This window comes from Macaca nemestrina, chromosome 13 (genome assembly GCF_043159975.1).
Source record: "Macaca nemestrina isolate mMacNem1 chromosome 13, mMacNem.hap1, whole genome shotgun sequence".
In the NCBI taxonomy this organism is placed as follows: domain Eukaryota; kingdom Metazoa; phylum Chordata; class Mammalia; order Primates; family Cercopithecidae; genus Macaca; species Macaca nemestrina.
The window spans coordinates 21,060,083-21,073,060 of NC_092137.1; the positions used below are offsets into that span (position 1 = coordinate 21,060,083).

Sequence of the window (12,978 nt, forward strand, 5' to 3'; positions counted from 1 at the left end):
TTAAAAAGTTTCTTGTATTACCATCTGAAATTTCATGGTTCACTCGTTCATATTTAGATATTTCATGTTCAGATATAGATTTATGAGGACTTTAGTTTTTGGTTTAAGGTGAGATTTCGTATGTTTTCCATTCTCCCTTTTCCAAATAGGAGTTTTTAATTGCAGTTGTTCTACTGCTCCACTAATTTGTTTTGGGTGGGTAGATGTAGAAGAGCATTTAACATGTTTACTTGATAGTTCATCAAATCATAATGAACCACATCCATATTTGATGTACTGGAATGTGCAGCACTGAGTTCTTGACTTTTGAGATGAGTTCAGTAACTGCCTGGGGTTTGGGGTCATCTCCCTTTGGGGGAAGATGAGTGTGAAGAAGGTATGTGAAGGTATATAGTAGCCAAAGAAGCTGACTGTGGTGGAGAGCACAAAGTGTCCACCAGAACAATCTTCCAGTTCTCCCTGTGGGCACACAGCTAGAGTCCATCTCCCTGCCTCCTTCAGTTAGGTAGAGCCAGGAGACTAAGTTCTTTTTGGGGCAGTGTCAACAGCCATGCTTGCCACGCCCATAGAAGCCTTCATTTGTACTTCATCCTTTTTGAAGGCTGGATGTAGACGAAAAGTTTCTAAGAGATGGGGCCAGGAGATGCCAGGGTTCTGAAGGACTGGAAAGACTGCATGGGGGGACTTGAAAGCTGCCTGCTGAATATTTTGCCTTGAACTGACACTCAAGTGAGAAATAAGCTTCTCAAGGTAAGACAGGGCAAAGTATCAGTTTCCTTTAGATAATCTGGGAGATACGCCTTTTGTTTTTTTTTTTTTTTTGAGACAGAGTCTCCTTCTGTCGCCCAGGCTGGAGTGCAGTAGTGCGATCTGGGCTCACTGCAAGCTCCGCCTCTCGGGTTCACGCCATTCTCCTGCCTCAGCCTCCCGAGTAGCTGGGCCTATAGGCACCCGCCACCACGCCTGGCTAATTTTTTGTATTTTTAATAGAGATGGGGTTTCACCGTGGTAGCCAGGATAGTCTTGATCTCCTGACCTCGTGATCCGCCTGCCTCGGCCTCCCAAAGTGCTGGGATTACAAGCGTGAGCCACCGCGCCCGCCCCGAGATATGCTTTTTGAGTTAAGAAGATTCCTTTTATTTCTAACTTACCCAGTGGCTTTGTTGTTGTTTTAATCAGAAATGAGTGTTAAATTTTATTGAAGATTTTCACACCTATTAACTGTATTGTATAGATGTTCCCCTTAAATCTTTATATGTAATAAATTCCAATTATTACATTAATAGAATCCTTAAAGTAGAACTATATTTAAATATGACCGTAAGATGGTATTCTTTTAATGCAATGCTGGACTTCACTTTGTTTATAATTTTTGTGTATGTTCAAGTGTTTCATTGGTTTATAGTTTTCTTTTTTAATCCTATCTTTGTCCAATTTTGTCACTGAGAGTATGCTAGATGCAAACTGAGAAGTTTATCAGCTTTTTCTTTGGTCTTTAACAATTTATATATCATGAGTTATTGGGGCCTCATGCCCTTTGAAGAACATATGTATATATATGTATTTACTATCATTCTAATTTCCTCTAGTGTTATTGATCTATTAATTCTTTTCATTAAGATTGTAATATTTGTGTTATATCCTCTCTTTTGATTTAATCTTTGTTCAATTTTATTAGATTGTCATTGGTTATATCAGTTTTTAAATTCCTGCCATGTACCTGCTCTTATTGATTACAGTTTCTAAGGGCTTATGTGTTGTCAAAGTATGTGAGTTCTAATTTCACAATTTTACCATTTTCTAACTTATTTATTTTTGATTTTATTTTTATTAATTCCTTTCTTTTGCTTTTCTTGATTTTATTTTGTTGTTCCCTTTCTAATTCTTTGAGGGCTGTTCATTTTTTGTTTAATTAGAAGGCATTTGGGGCTATAAAGTTTTCTATATTCCACAAGTGTTGATTAATAATATCTTGTTCTAATGTTTTCTAAGTAGTCCATTAATTCATAAAATTCTTCATCAAATGGCTTCTATAATAAGAAACCAAAATAGCATGCCTTATGTCAGTCTCTTACAAGCAGAATATCTTTCCATTTCTCCATGGATTTTGGAAGTATTCAGGGCTACATTTTACTTTCAGTAACTCGTATCAGGTGAAAGAGTAAGGAACCGAGCCAACGCCACATTCCTCTGGAGTATGTTTGGTACTCTTCAGGTACAATCTTATACAGGAAAATCTTTTTTAGAATTATAGTCTTACTGTAAACAAAAAGGAACCCAAATCTTTATAGGTGATCTTTTTCATTACTAATTGGGAAAACATACATACTTAACTATGTGTTTATCAATATTAAAACTTTTGAATTCTAAAATTACCAAAAATATGAGAGCTTTAAGTAATAAAAATTGGTACATTCATCTTTAAATATTTAATGGCCATATGTATGAAATAAAGTATAATATTAATTTGACATGGCAATTTCTATTTCATTTTCTTTATTTATGGAATTAGTGCTGTATAGAAACTTATTATGACCATAAAAAGCCTTTCTATTATCTGCCATAGGGATTTAAAGATACCTTTTCTTTTGTCTTCTCTAATCATCTCATTTATTAAAACTAAAGTTTCATGTTTTTAGTAGAGCCCTTGAAGGAGAACTATATTTAAATAAGACATGAAATGGTATCCTTTTAATGCAATGCTGGACTTTGCTTATAATTTTTGTAAGTATATTAAAATGTTTTATTGGTTTATAGTTTTCCTTTTCATCTTAATTTTGTCCAGTTTTTGCATTGTGTTTATGCTAGATGCAAACTGGGAAGTTTTCGGCTTTTTCTTTGGTCTTTAATAATTTATATACCATGACTTATTAGGGCCTGGTGCCTTTTTGAGGGATGTATTTTTACTATGGTCCTAATTTCCTCTAATGAATTCATTTCTTAGGAGCCTATTAAATTTTCTCTCTGCTCTACATCATTGCACCAGCAACAATAATTATTAGCTGTGTGAACTTTGGCAAATATCCTAACCTCTCTGTGCTTCAGTGTCTTCAAATGTAAAGTGGGGATAACCACAGTTTCTATCTCACAGGAATTTTCCAAAGTTAAGAGTCTATAACATAAAGTATTTACAATAGTCCTGGGGATAATGTTAGTGCTATATATGTTAGCACTATTATAATATTTTTATTATAGTATGGAAGCAATCACAGCTGCCTCCATTGAAAACCTTATCGCTATTTTTTCTCATTATTAAAGTGTCCTTTATGTGTGAAGGACATTATATAAATTGTCATCATCTTGTCCCAAACCCAGTGATGTGGGTGTTATTACTCTCCATATGAGAAGCTAAGAGAAGTGAAACAATTGTCAAATTCACAAGGTAGTAAGTGATATAGCGGCATTTGAATCCACATCTGTCTGTCACTAAAGTCCATGCTCTTCCCATTATATTACGCAGCCTGATGTCACCCTGTCTAAAAAAATCTACTTTCATAACCTCTTTCTGCCATCACCAAAGCAGAGCTGCATCTTTTTTGGCACACTGAAAAGATTGTGCTCCTCTGGATTGAACTGCGGGTCTTTAGTGACATTAATGATTTACTATTGCTTATCTCAGCTTACCCCAGATAATTTGTCAATCAATACTTGGCCTTTGGATTTTCTCTATGCCATTTCTCCCAGGTCCCAATCTTAAACATGTATTTAAGATTGTCTAGCTAGAGTTTCTCTAGCTCTCTGGGCAGTGTCTTGGCATGAAGGTGTTATGCAATATAAAATGCTAATGAATCAATATTTCATAGGATCCCTGGAGTTCAAGTTGGTACTGGAGGAAAGTGGCTGTTTTCCAGGGTGAAGCCCAAAGTACTAGTTGCTAGAAAAATGCTTCTGAGGCCTGAAAAGAATCAAGGATTTTGTTGTTGTTGTTGTTTTATGTTTTGTGCCCATCAAAGACCTATGTGTAACCCAGGTCTGCATGTCCATGAAGCAGCCCTTCTTTTTTCACTCTAATCCAGCCTGCTCACTACCTCTCCTTTCCCCTCTTACAGCAGCCTTGAATCACAAAGTAGTTGTCTATCAGTCTTGATTGTTTTATGTATTTATCCAGTATCCCTAACGAAATGGTAACTCCTCTATCTTTTCTTTTGTATCTGTATCCCCCAGTCCTCTGCCGAGTAAGGACCATGTGGTGACCATTGCTTCTTTTTAAAATTGTGGCAAAATATACATAACATGAAATTTATCCTTTTAACTATTGTAAAATATCTAGTTAAGTGGCATTAAGTACATTTAAATTATTGTGCAGCCACCACCCATCTCTAGAACTTTTCATCCAAACTGAAACTCTCTACTCATTAAACAAGCTCTCCCCATCCCCTGGCAAAACCACCATTCTACTTTCTGTTCTTTGAGTTCAACTACTCTAGGTACCTTATATAGGTGGAATCACACGATCTTTGTCCGTTTGTGTCTGACTTATTTCACTTAGCATAATGTCCTCAAGGTTCATCCACGTTTTAACATATGTCAGAACTTCATTCTTTTTATAGGCTGAAGAATATCCCATTTTGTGTGTGTGTGTGTGTTTATGTGTATATGACGTTTTGCTTATCTGTTTAGTCATTAATGGAGATTTTGATCGTTTCCACCTGTTGGCTATTGTGAATAATGTTGCTATGAGTACTGGTATGCAAATATCTGTTTGAGTCACCTCTTATTGGATGTATATCCAGGAGTGGAATCACTGGCAATGTTTACTTTTTTTGAGGAACTGCAATATTAATTGCATAGCTGCTGTCCCATTTTACATCCCCACTAGCAATGCCCAAGAGTTCCAGATTCTCCATACTTTCCCAACACTTGTTATTTCACCATGATTCTTCTGACTTAATCTTCATGACAAATTGATAATTATTACTATACCTAGTATTGGTATTGTGTTTCACAGTTGACCATTTTTTGCATGCATTATGCTTTTGAATATTTATAATAATCTTTGGTTTGAGTATTACAGCTACATTACAAAAGAATACATTGAAGTTTAGAGATGCTACATCACTTGCCCAAGAGCACAGAGCTAGTAGGTGGAAAAGTCAAAACTATAACTTTACCAGATTACCTTTATTATTTGAGAATTAAACAGTTCACGTTATTTGAGATTCTCCCTTGAATGTTTCACTGCATTATAGTAAGGGCAGTTCACGCATTGAGAAAGATTCCTGAAAAGGAGACCTGCTGCTCTCCCATGCCTCCCAAGGTATCAAAGAAAATAAATGGCTTCAATAAGTACCAGGAAGGGTTTAGGTTAGATATTAACTGGCTGGTAGGTGTTGGTCAGACATTGGAAAGGATTACCAAAGGACTTTTTGAAATAATGCAAGTCCTGAAGAATGCTATAGAGTTCATCCTAGTACATGTCTGAAGGCAAGGAAGTAATTCAGTGCACCCTTGTTAGTTTTTTGAAAGTAGGGGATGAAATAACTGGATGACTTCACATCGTTTCTTCAAGTTACCTGATTCTAAAACATAGATTCTACCCAACGGCTTTGTACTAGTGAGGTAAATTGTTCTTTGGGGTTAGGGGATGAAGCTTGTTTTCTCAACTCCTTCATCCTCGATCTCTGGAGAATGCAGCCCACAACCCTCAATTCCATTTCATACCCTCAGAGTTCATGAGGTCTTCAGGGGAGGGGTCAGAGATGACCTAATTCACCTGGGGGTTCTGAGTTAACCTCACCAGTTAACTTTCTATATTATTGTTGAGCTGGTTTTCTTCTGCTCTTCTGGGAGATTTGAAGGATTTACACTTTCGACCTGAGATTAAACGGGATAATTTCTTTTCTTTTTTTCCATTTTTTTTGAGACAGAGTCTCACTTTGTTGCCCAGGCTGGAGTACCGTGGTATAATCTCGGCTCACTGCAACCTCTGCCTCCTGGGCTCAAGCGATTCTCTTGCCTCAGCCTCCTGAGTAGCTGGGATTACAGGCGCGTGCCACCACACCTGGCAAATTTTTGTATTTTCAGTAGAGACGGGGTTTCATCATGTTGGTCAGGCTGGTCTCGACCTCCTGACCTCGTGATCCGCCCCTCTCGGTCTCCCAAATTCCTTGTGCTGGGGTTACAAGCGTGAGCCACTGTGCCCAGCCTAAACGGGACAATTTCAATGTCCAAATGTTACGTGTTGTGAGTGGTGGGTCATAAAGTGGGGACAAGGGAGTTGACTTAAGATAAAAAGGGTAGAAGGAAGATATCTGGTGAAGAAACAAAATTCTCTGGGTATTTATGTAGATGCTGCCACCAATGAGCTATCTGCCTTAGAGCAATCTGTAGGGAAATTAGATATCCATGTGACTGTATTCATGCTGGGCAGTCCCTCCTCTCTCCTTCAGAACTCTATTTGTACACCATTTAGTGACCTTGAATGCAAGACCAATTCCGCTGTCTTGAGCTGTTCAATATCCATGCATTTCACTTTCCTCGCTATTCAAAAGAAGGAATTAGAGCTTTCCACCTCACAATTGTTAGAGATTAAAATAACAAACCTTTTTGAAAATTAGTGTGCATTCCAAGCGCTCTAAAGACCTTGTCAGGAGAATGCTGAAATTAAGAGAAAACTATTCTAGAACTCATTTAAGAAATTGCTAGCTGAGAAATGAAGGCAGTATGCTATGTAAACAAAAGTGGCAATCAGTTAATAAGTGATGTGCATCTGAAACTCAAAAAGACAAAAATAAGAAGCAAATTATTGAAAAAAAAAAAAAAAGCAAAAGTATTGCCTCTCACCTACATCTGCTTTCTTTCATTCTCCTTTCTTTGAAGCCCCCTTTGTCATAGGCCTTAGCCTCTTACACAGTAAATGATAAGTGAAGAACTGGATTTTGTGGGGCAATCACTGAAGCACAGAAGCGTCACTTTAGTAAATACGCTAGCTTTTTGAACAGGCCAGAAGTGGTGACCTGGAGTAGTGATCACACTGTTCCTGCCTGATGCAGGACATTTAGTCTTTAGAATGATGGGGCACAGAATGCAGAGCTGGGGAGACTACTCAGAGATAATCCCGTCCAACCCGTCATTGCACAGATGATGAAACTGAAGCCAGCAGAGTGCCAATTTTTTGCTTTTAAATTTCAGAATTGGAAATTGAAGAATGCCATGGAAAGCAAGGTGAAAAAGGCAGGGGTGTACACATCAATCCCAGATCCAGGGGGCCAGCATCTTTAAGTAGACTTCTTCAGATGGCCCATGGGGTCCCACAGAGCTTACAGGACAACTTAAGATCACTCCAAACCAGGTAACATTTCAATAAATACATGAATTTAAGGCCAACAGAACCTGGCTTAGCACCAAGCTGATCCTCATTCTTACCAGAACTCCTGTCTAACCCCAGGTAACTTCACAAGTTGTTAGAAACCATCCTTCAAAGATCTGCCTCTTTCCTTCTGCAGGGCAGCTGGAGGCTCCTAATCAGTGCAGGATCAACAACAGAAATCCACAAATGTCAATCATTTTTCTGTTTTCACTACCCAGTTGTTTTCTCTTGAGTTTAACTGCCTGAATTTTAGTGTCTGTGATAAGAACTCAGGGGTAAGATCATACACCTCTGGAAGCCCTCTACTGATTGTGGGCTATGATCTGCAAGTGATGAAAGCAGGATTTGGCCAATTAGGAGGACAAGAATTTCTTGGCACTGCCAGAGCTTCACAGAAGATGTGTGCTGTACACATTCCCATGGAGCTGGCTTGATTTCACAATCTTTTACAGCCTATTGTAATATACCACCCATCTCAAACAAGGTCCCTGTCCAAGTGTGCTTTAATGTTTTGTGAAATCAGCTGCGAATGTCAGGATTGACAAATAAAAAGTTGAGACCCACATTTTATTCTTTTTTATTCTGTAAGATTTACCACGTCAATTATATCTTTAATCACAAAAGAGCACGACAAACAAAATGTGCTGTGACGGGAATATGCAAATTTTCTTCTAGTACTTTTATATTAGTATTTTATATTTTATATTTATATTAAATGGACTACAATGAAAGTATATTTGTGAAACAAAAAATATGTATGTATATTAACGAATCTTGCCAAGTATAGTGGGAATTTTGGGGGCTTTGTGATGTTGGATCTTCGTCACTCACTCAGCTCAACAATGAAATAAAGCACCAGGGTGTTTGTTGGTTACTTTGACGTTTTATGAGTCTGTGAAAAGTCTAAACTTATCATCATTAAAAGTGGACTTTCTCTTTGAGAAGCTAAAAGGGAAGGCAGGGTGCTCTTCTAGCACAGGCGGGGCAGTCTCAACACTCCTGGGCTTTCTGCTTCTTCAGTGTTTTCCTCAGCATGACTAACAAAAATGCTCTTTGTTCTTTGTTCCAGAGTCAAAGACATCCCTGCCACGCAGCACATAGATTTATAACTTTGGCCAAAGGTTTTGACAAACACAGATTTCTTCAATCCGAAGTCCATCTGTGTGTGTTCCCAGAAAAAAGAGCAGTGCATGTCTTTTTCCCTCTCTCTAATCCCTAGAGGTAGCAAGAGCAGGAGGACTGAGTTCCCAAAAGGACTTCTTATAGCTCTGGTGATAATTACTATCTCAAACAGGCCGGTGCTACTTTGGGGACACACATGGACTTTATTTATTGCTCTCTTTTTTCAAACCGAGATAGTGTCAGCGCTGACACACAGAAAAGAAACTGTGTCTGCTGTAATGTTTATTTAGTTGGTGTAAGTGGAAAGATCATAACCTGAAGTTTTGATGAAAACACACTTCTTGCTCAGATAATCCATTAAGTCATTGATAAGTTCTGCTCAGAGAAAGGGAATGGGTTAAAGAAACAAAAAAGACAACAAGATGGGGGATTAGGTCTGGGGATGTGGAGCATGTAGGGAACATCATAAACTTTCTGATTTCATATCTGGGACCTGGGTACATGATCTGAGACATAAATTTGAATGTTCAACAGCCACATTATCCTGCTGCCTAGACATAACCTCCCACGATGCAAAGCAACAGGGAAGGTGCATGAATTCTTTCAGGCTCTATAAGTGTCCCTGAGCAATTTGTTTCTTTAGCATCCTACATAAACATGGCTGGAATAACAAAAGCTCACCAGGGTGCCTATGGGGAAGGGGTGCAGTTCCAATGCCTGAAGTCTCTGTAACAATGCCAAGGGAAAAACATTGGAATGGAAGCCAATATAATGATATTGAACCCACTTAAGTGAGCAGTTTTGTAGCAGGCATTCATTTTGGAGCTCAGCTCAAATACTAATGGAACTCAGTATTGTAGAACAGCCTGATTCACCACCAGGTCTGCAACAGAGTCCAGGTATGGCATTGCCCTTTGATTTACCTAATCTGGGAAGAAGCCAATTGGCCTGTGGAACACCTGAAAGTAAAACACTGCCCACCAGAGATGAGAAACTTTGCTTGCCTATAAACTCTGATAAGAGGCCCTTGATAACTGAAAACCACAGGAATGCCAACAATGTCTCAGTTATTGAGAAATTCGCTGTCCAATGGGGAAGGCAGGTAAATAACAATCCTCAAAAATAATACATTAAGTGCTATACTAAGGGTACATCCAGGGTGCTGTCAGAACACAGAAGAGGCAGTACCTAATCCAGCCTGACACTGAGGGTCAGGGAAGGCTGCCACTATATCTAGATTTAAGAAATTCAGAGCAGTTGATACAGCTTATCTTTAGGATGACACTTGGCCTTCCAAATAAATCAAACTTTTCCCGGAACCATTCCAAAGGACTTAGCTCTGTGTATCCATCAGCACCCCCAGCGAATGGAAGAAAGGTCAGAAATGAGTTAACACTGGCCTGTGCCACTGTTTTTAAATCTATTGTCACTGCTCTGTCCACTGAATTGGTATACCTCCCTACCCGATTTTCTTTAACAAGCCAGTTCTTTGTGTCTTCCAATGTCCTTCTCTTCATATAATTTCAAAACAGATTTCTGTCTAACCACTTAAATTATTTAGCTTCATGTGACATTATGTCTTCTGGAGGCTAGCAGCATAATTGCTTAGATAATTTTTTGTTTATATTATGTAAGATTTTACTTCCCTTGACATTTGCTATTTTCCCTTCCCCACCTTCTGTGTACTTCAAGGAATTCTGAACTGTCAGTGCTCACACAGCATGAGCCTGGCACTTATTTTCAGTATGATTTGTCACTTCATAACAAAAAACCTAGAAACATATTCATTTCCTGTGAAATTATCTGAGTTGAGTGAGTTTAAAGTTGGAGAATGGGCTCTACCTGGGGCTACAGAGAGAGCTCAAGCCCCTAAAAGTGAATGTCATCCTTTCATGCCCTGATGAAGCTGTTTATTTTCCATGACGTAGCACTTTCCATCCAGGACAAGGTCTGACCAGCCTGGCTCACGACAAAATTAGACTGGATATTGGCATCCTCTAATCTTTTTGTCTTTTCTCATTGGTGATGTTCACGTGTCCATTATTCCTCTGGTCTGGAGAGGCTGAAAGAACTCAGGAATTACAAGGATGGGCCTTTCAGTTGCAGGCTGTGGACCTATAGTAGGACCTTTAGAGTAGGATGACTTGTTGTTGAGGAAGGGCCTTGCTCAAGGATTGTCGGCCCAAGCTTGGACACAATGCAGGGTCACTTCAATTCTCCTGGAAATGAGAAGAGTGGTAGCCGGTGGAGAGACTATTTTTGGAATAGCATCTCCAAAGGCCACTTCCACTTCAAAAATAAATATTATGTACCAATTGGTATGATCATGCAGATTTTCATGTTGGATCTGTTAATGTGATAGATTATACTGACAGATTTTTAAACTGCTTTTTTGAGATATAATCCATGTACCCTATAATTCACACAATTAAAGGATACAATTCAATGGTTCTCAGTACAATCACAGAGTTGTGCAACTGTCACCACAATTTAATTTTAGAACATTTTCATCACCTTCAAAAGAAATGCCATACCCAATAGCCGTTACCACCAAATCTCCCCATTTACCCAAGCCCTAGGCAATCAATAATCCACTTTATGTCTCTGTAGATTTTTCCTCATTCTGGACATTTCACATAAATGGAATTATGTAATATGTAGTGGCTTGTTACTGGCTTCTTTCACTTAGCATACTGTTTTTAAGGTTTGTCCGTGTTGTAACACATAACAGAGGTAGTTCATTGTTTTTTATTGCCAAAAAATTTCCATTGTATAGATATACCACATTTTGTTTATCCATTCAGTTGATGGGCATTTGGGTTATTTCCTCTTTTTGGCTATTATGGATAATGCTGCTATGAACATTCATGTAGAAGTGTTTTTGTGAATATATATTTTCATGTGTCTTGAATATATACCTAGGAGTGAAATTGCGGGTCATATGGTTATTGTATATTTAACTAGTTAAGAATTGAGAGAAAACAGGCAACAGTGAGAACTTTTCAGAAGAAAATGTTAAGGACAGTAAAAGCAGATCATGGTTGGGACTGAAAGGGGCTATCCCTAGCCAGACTGCATAATCTGGATATCAATGGTGGTAACAAACAGTATTTCCTGGGTAGCCCTTAGAAAACAAAACTTCTAGTAAACTTTCTTTTAGTTATAACGTCCTAAGATATTTTTCTTATTCATACAGGCGGGTAGGTAGATTTTCTATTCTTGTAAATTATACATACATGGCAGGTCTCAGAAGCACTTAGGAGGCAATTGTATTGATTTCATTGCCTACAGTCAGATCTGAATCTTGTAAAGCTGTGCTGTTCAACATTATGGCCACAAATCATGTCCTGCTTTTAAAATTAAAATAAAATAGAATTTAAAATTCAGTTCCAAATCACACTAGTCATACTTCTTTTTTTTCATTACTGTTTTTCTTTTCTTTTTTCTTTTTTTGTTTTTTTTGTTTTGTTTTTTGAGAGAGGGTCTCACTCTGTCATTCAGGCTGGAATGCAGTGGTGTGACCATGGCTCACTGCAGCCTCGACCTCCAAGGCTCAAGCAATCGTCTGGCCTCAGCCTCCCTAGTAGCTGGGACTAACTACAGGCACACACCACCATGCCCAGAAAATTGAAAAAAAAATTTTTTTTTGTAACATGGGTTCTATTTTTTCCCAGGCTAAACTTGAACTCCTGGATTTAAACGATTCTTCTGTCTTGGCCTCCCAAAGTGTTGGGATTACATGTGTGAGCCACCATGCCCAGCATTAGCCACATTTCAAGGGCTCAATCACCATATTTAGTTTATGGCTTTGGTATTAGACAGTACAGACAGAGACTACTCACCTTATTGCAGCAAATTCTGTCAGTGTTGTTCCATAGCATGAAAGCAGAGGTTCTCAACTGATGGTGATTTTTACCTCACAAAAGAACCTGGCCATGTCTTGAGATGTTTTGATTTTTATAATCTAGGGGAGGGAAGCATCCACTGGGTGGAGGCCAGAGATGCTCCTAAACATTCTGCAAGGCACAAGGCAGCCTCCACCATGATTAGCTGTCTTAAATTGTCAATAGTGCTCAGATGGGAGAGTTCCCTTGATACCTTTGCGGGACTTGCGACAGGGGTGTGGCTCATTTACTTCTCCACCATGCTCAAACCCCTTGCGGGAAGGGGAGCACAAACGTGAGCGGGTGCAGGAGCTGGGGTGAGTGCCTTTGGGTGTCCGCAGGAATGAACCCCGTACCGGCCCACGGCAGCGTCTAGGGGTTGTCAGCAACCTCTAAAACCCCAGAGGGCATGTACTACAAACAATGGTCTTTTAGCTTTGCCATCCACTGGTGGCCTAAATGTTAAACAGCTCAGTGAAGTGTCAGTGTGACAGCCTTTTTGGGTTCCCACACCCAGTGTGTCCCAAATTCTTGTCCAGTGTCCAAGAAGAATCAGGTCACATGAGCAGATTGAAGGGTGGTATATGCGGAGAATTTCATTGAGCGATGGGAGTGGCTCTCAGTGGCATGGGGAGCTGGAAATGGGATGGAGTGGAAAGATAA

At 39.0% G+C, this 12,978-nt stretch overlaps 1 protein-coding gene across 3 annotated transcripts in view; it reads left to right on the top strand.

Moving 5' to 3' along the window:
- LOC105479857 (tudor domain containing 15) overlaps positions 1 to 12,978 on the top strand; it is a 72,398-nt gene that overhangs the window by 13,263 nt on the left and 46,157 nt on the right. For 2 of the 3 annotated variants that reach the window (XM_011738179.3, XM_011738183.3), the window contains exon 2: positions 7,132 to 7,291. The exons of the other annotated variant lie outside the window; for it this stretch is intronic. The gene's annotated coding sequence lies outside the window, so the exon portion shown is untranslated. The remainder of the gene's footprint in view (positions 1 to 7,131; positions 7,292 to 12,978) is intronic. 3 annotated transcript variants of the gene reach the window in all.